This window comes from Adiantum capillus-veneris, chromosome 17 (genome assembly GCF_014529385.1).
Source record: "Adiantum capillus-veneris isolate H3 chromosome 17, ASM1452938v2, whole genome shotgun sequence".
Taxonomy (NCBI): Eukaryota; Viridiplantae; Streptophyta; class Polypodiopsida; order Polypodiales; family Pteridaceae; genus Adiantum; species Adiantum capillus-veneris.
In genome coordinates, this window is record NC_140947.1 from 98917507 (window position 1) to 98923978 (window position 6472).

Consider the following 6472-nt stretch of genomic DNA (forward strand, 5'->3'; position numbering starts at 1 on the left):
AAAACCTTTTGTGGAATTTTTGTCCCGTGGAGATCTACTCGATATCTTTCGGAATCACATTTCAGACACTTCTCCATGTCTATGTATTCCCCTCTGAAGAGAATACAGTCATTAGGACAAGCGTGGATAGAATTGTAATCCATCCCCAAGTTTCGCAAAATCTTTCTTGCTTCATCTCGGGAATCTGGCATCACATTGTCAGCTGGTAGTATGTGCTCTTTCAACAATCTACACTGATACAGTCGTGTAAAAATCTATCAGATCATTATACATTTAGAGTTTTATTAAAGTAAACTAATTGTAATAGATCACCTGAAAAGCGCTGTGACGCTAGTGTCACTCCATCCAAACTTTGCTTGCATGTTGAGAAGAACCAGGAGTGCTTTCAATCTAGACATACGTGCTCCATTATACAATGGCGTATTGGCTTCACTTTTGAGATCATCATAGATAAGCCTTTCTGAATCCATGATCGTCTCGATCATTTCATCAATCTCGGGCTCAAACATTGCCTCGTTGGGAATGTGCTCTGCATGATCATCCCCCGAGCTGTCAGAGGCTACATCTTGTGGCCTCACATATGCTGCTTGACCAAAGCGCCTGCGAACACGTCTATTGGGTTGCAAGATTGCTGCTTGTTGGCCAGCGTCAGAGTCCGACGAGTTATAATTGGCAACAACTCGATCTATAATAGATGGATCGAACTCGCCAAATTCGCGAACGTGCTGCAAAGAAACACGTCTTGTCCATCGCACAGCATGCTTGCATTGATTACAAGGACATAAGACCCTCGTTGAGAGATAGGTGTTTCGGTTGGACGGTCCCACATCCTCGTCACTACTCATAATGAGGATGAAAAACTTATAGCCTGGACAACAAATTTAATATTCTATTGGCATTCTTCGTCTTATCTCTCTCTCTCTCTCTCTCTCTCTCTCTCTCTCTCTCTCTCTCTCTCTCTCTCTCTCTCTCTTTACCTCACATTCTCTAGACATGTCCAATCCCCGCACACCTCGGTCTAGAGGTGCACGGAGATCAGAACCACCGGGTTATAATCTCGTCTTTATTGGTCAATACCTATATTTGTGGGTACAAGAAATCTACACACCCACGTCTACATGATACTGCATGTAGTGGACAAAACCCCTTTGCCTCTTCTCTAGCTGTAGCACTTCACAGCATCTTAACGTCTTTTCACAGTAGATCTTTTCACTGTTCGTCTAACTCTAAACCCTAAACCGTAAGTAATTCTTGCGTGGACTCGATCTAACGTAAATAAGCGTAAATCTAAATAAACGTAAATCTAACTAAAAATAAACCTAAATCTAATTTAACGTAAGTCTACATCTAACCTACTCTTTAACGTCTTTTGGGATAGTTTCCTACGACGTTAAAACTCTCTTCTTCTTGTGTGTGTGTGTGTGTGTGTGTGTGTGTGTGTGGGTAAACCTAAATAAACCTAAGTCTAATCTAATATAACATAAATCTAAATCTAACGTAAATTATGTTATATTAAAAACAAAGAACTAAACTAACAGGGATTATAAGAACCTTAAAACTGATTTAACACATAATTTTTCACATAACTCGGCAAGAGTTGGCATTCTCATCACTAAAGATGTGAGAGTTAACTTCCGGCGGTGACGCTGCCTCATCTCCATCCACATCTGACGACAGCAATTGGCCCTTTAGACCGTTCTTGCTCTTGTTACTAACTTTGAAGTTGCTGTTGAATGACTAGAGGTTGTCTAGATGGTCATTGTGTCGGGGATGTAGTGACTCTTGCCGCCCTGAAGATCCACCTTCTTCCCTATCTTCTGAAGACATTTCACCAGTACTTTTGGATCAATGGAGCCCACCATGAGTGAAGGCAGCAATACCCTATATTCCATTGAGGGCTTTCTTCACCCGCTTCATGCAGGCATCGCACTCTATGGAGACCTAAATCTAATCTAATATAACGTAAATCTAAATCTAGCGTAAATAAACATAAATCCAGTTAAAAATAAACCTAAATCTAATTTAATGTAAGTCTACATATAACCTAATCTTTAACGTCTTTTAAGATAGTTTCCTACGACGTTATAACTCTCTTCTTCTTGTGTGTGTGCGCGTGTGTGGATGTGTGTGCCAATAAAAAGAGATAAATGGTATAACCTTTCTATCACCCATGCCAAGTATGATAGATTGATTATGCCATTTCCCTCTTGAATAATAGGTCTTGAGTTCAACTCCTCGTCGGATAGATCTTTAGTTCTTTTAATTTTAATTAGTTTCCTACGACGTTAAATTAGTTTCTCTCTCTTTCTCTTTCAATGTGTGTGCGTTTTTTTGGATCGTATGCATGTTTTCTCTCTCTTTTCCTCTCTCAATGTGTGCGTTTTTTGTTTATGCATGTTCTCTCTCTCTTTTCCTCTCTCAATGCGTGCGTTTTTTGTTTATGCATGCTCTCTCTCTCTTTTTCTCTCTCAATGTGTGTGTGCACTCTTTGTTTATGTATGTGTGTGTGCGTTTTTGTTTTTGTTTGTACTCTCTCTCTCTCTCTCTCTCTCTCTCTCTCTCTCTCTCTCAAAAACACTATGTGTGTGTGTGTATGTGTGTGTGTGAGAGAGAGAGAGAGGGAGAGAGAAAGAGGGGAAGGGAACATGAGAATGAGGAGAGGGAAGTAGCATACCTGGCTCTCCTTCCTCTCCTCGTGTTTGTGTGTGTGTGTGGAGAAGAAAAAGAGAGAGAGAGAGAGAGAGAGAGGGAGAGAGAAAGAGGGGAAGGGAACATGAGAATGAGGAGAGGGAAGGAGCATACCTGGCTCTCCTTCCTCTCCTCGTGTGTGTGTGTGTGTGTGTGTGTGTGGAGAAGAAAAAGAGAGAGAGAGAGAGAGAGAGAGTGAGGGAGAGCATTACCTGCTCCTTGCTTGAGGACGCTGAAAAACTCAGATTTGAGATCTGAGTTTTTGGGCGCGCTCGGTTATTATTTTAGCCCAGCCTGCGTCGCTATGAGCGTCGCAAATTTACAAAGAAATTTACGACGCTCATAGCGACGCCGGGATTTTTTTTTTTGAGCGTAGCTGTGTGAGCGTCGCTAATATGAATAACCTCTTGTAGTGGAGGTGATAGGCCTTCTCATAGTAGGTTAGTGTTAGTAAATTAGTAGATTTAGTATTTTAATTGATTTACAAATGGAATTGGATATTTACAATGGGATTTCTTACAATGTTGATGCTCCAAGTGTCTTGAGTAGGGTCAATTTTGACGCTTGTTGACGGTCCACTAGCTTTGACGGTACGTTTTTTCTCCACTCTTGACCTTCCTTGAGAGCCAAGGTAAGTGAACATGAGTAATCAATCACCATGATGCTGTCTTTCAAGAGAAGAGGCTGAATTTTGTGGTTTTTTTTTATAGATATGGGTAATATGGATGAGGAAAAATGAGACTAGGTGGTCAATTTTGGAATGGAAGTGTGTGTAGGAGACATGAGTTCACCATGGTTTCTCTTATTCTTCAAGGTTGAGAAGAAGGTGAGTAGGGTGCAGAGAGGAGTGGTGAGAGAGGTGGGGATGATGAGTGGAGAAGTGTGTGTGAAAGAGGAAAATGATAAAGTGGAAGAGGGAGTGTGGCTGCATAGCATGGGCAAACTGGGGTCCACCAATAAAATCATAGCTCACAGCTCGTAGCTCAAAAAAATATGAAAAAATTCGAGGTAAAAGTTCAGCCCACGAGCTACAACCTTTGTTTGTATTACCTTTTCAAATTCGGGGAGCATGTGATCTTTAAAAATTCAGCAAAACCGACTTTTTTTTTCCACTGCACAAAGTCCTTGTGAGGTCCTTCTTTGGATGATTCTTTTGAATACCTCCAAGAGTGAGCCCCCCATGGTGCATGCATGCAAGTATGTGGCATGCATGCATGCCACATACCCTTGACCTTATTTGATAGGTCTATAATTGAAGATATTGTTGAGATCATGATATAAGTGAATAGTACAACTAAGAAAATCAAATATTGAGGGGTCTAAAAAAAATATGTAGATGTCAAATATAAATAATATAGGTGGAAAAAATATAAAGGGGTCAAAATAAATCTCTCTCATTATAAGTCTACCATAAAAAGATGAATATTTTTGGTGGTCTAATTTATGAGAGTAATAGAGAATAGATGTAGGAAGGAAAAAATCACAATAGTGAAAAAATATACACATAAATAGAACTAGTTTTTTTGGATTTTTGTTGGGATGGAGTTACACCAAAAATAAGAGAATCTTGCATGAAATTATTTTTATATGGAATAAAGAGTATGCAAAATGGTAAGAAAAAATATGGTAATGGTGAGTCAATGTACATAGCATAAATAACACACCATAGGTAGAAATATTTAAATAAATACCAAAATAATTATGAAAAATCTTTTTATTTAGGCCCTATATACAATGAAATATTTACACACAAATGGGCCATAATATATTTTATTTTTTTGATTTTATTTATTTTTTTGGCTCAACTAGCCCAGTGACTAGTTAATTGAGGGTTTTTAAGAAAATATAGGGAAAGTCTCCTAACTCATACACGCCTATGTACAGTGAAATGGTAAGGATAACCAAAATGTTTGAGTGATTTGATAGGGTGAGGTAGCTTACTATGGCAATTATGGAAAGCTGAAAAACGGCTATCAATGCATGCGCATGTGATTGCAGTTGGAGAGAGGCCCTCGCTTTGTATCTCGCTAAAAAAAGCAAGGGCTTTCTGAGCCTACTCCTGGTTCGTGTATCCATGCACTCCAAGAGACCCTCTCACGCACGTTTTGTGCTTCCTGTAATCAACACATATCCGTTTTGAGTTACGACAGTGCCTCTCGAGGGCATCAAGCTCTCAAGCAATAAAGAAAGTGTAGAGCTTCAGGCAGAGGGGTTGGGAGATGCGTGCGTAGGTGATTTTGCACTTGGAAGGAGGCAACAAGCCTTCGACGCTTCGCATTTGTCTGTGAAGAAAAGCTTAGCGTACATGACGAGCATGCATAAAAAAAATGTTAAAAAAATATTCACATGCAAAAAGTTGTTGGAAAATGGACCTTGAATTTTTTTTAACAGATTGAATAAGGAAAGGGTCCCTTTTGTTGGTGAAAAATTCATTGCTAAAAGGTTTTATAAATAGTCTTTGTAGGCTTTACCTATAGTGACTCCAATTCAATCTTGAGTTCAAGCTCAAGGGGGGTGGGGGGGACATTGCAATAATAAAATCCCTATTATGTAGGTTCAATAGTAGAGAATACTACTTTATTCTATATTTTCTCACATTTTCACATACAAAAGGGTGTTGAAAGATGGATTTAGAAGGAAAACAAGAGATTTAACGCAAGGAGAGTCTACATCTTAGAAGCTTTGCAACTTCATGGATGGATTTGAGGAAGATCCACCTCCTCTTGCCACTCCAACACTAGGCTCTATTGCCTTGACAATGGTTTTAGCTCAAAGATCAAGCAAAGACACTTTTCACCTGCTTGCATCTTTTTTGAGCGTTGAATATTTTATTTTTGCCATGCCCACTATAGAACAAGGATAACTAGTCAATGTGCCATGGAAGATGCCACTCCCTTTGAATATCTAGCATCACAGCATGATCTTCATTAGGAAGAGCATGGTGTCTAGGAGGGCCTCTTTATTTTCCATGAGCTTATGGAGGTGATAAACATTTTGACAAATAGGTGTACGCCATGTGTGCAAGAATGGTGGATGTGTAAGAGTGGTCAAAGAATGCACTTTTCTCCCCAAAAAGGAGGTGGAGCATTTTGTGATTTTCCACATTCCATAACTCCCACATATGATCTCCAATTTGAGCGGAGATCATAGATCTAGAATCCACATATCGAGATCTTACCATAGATATGCTACAAGATATAGTTTTAACTGCTAGATTTTAATTTCTATTTTGGAGGGAAAATTTGAATTCAAATAAACTAGCCGTTTTTCATGTTTCTATCCTTTGATTACTTTCTTAATACTAAAGATTTGACTTCCTTAAACTACCAAATAAAGAGGCCCTCCTAGACCCCATTCTCTTCCTAATGTGCCTCTAGGGCTTGTTCCATTCACCTATACGAGTCAATGCTTATTTAGAGGTTTTGAAATGGGAGTCGTTTAGAGCCCTTGATCTGGTTGGGAAAGATAGATGGAATCAAACCAATCAAAGAGACTAAGTTTTTGTACCACCACAACTCTATACACAACAACCTTAACTCCCAAAATATCATGCTACATTTTAAGGAAAGGAGATTCTATGTAGGCATCATTGGCAAGGGCCAAGCTACCAAACTTCCCACTTAAAACACTTTCTGGTCTATCCCTGCAATCAATTAACACTTTGCATCCATTGAAAAGAGCCTAGAGCTTTCTGTCCCTACTCATTTTGCGTGTATTCCACAATCATTTAACGTTGTTCCAAATAGTAAGCTCCTCAAGCACCTGCTGAAAACAGCATAGAGCT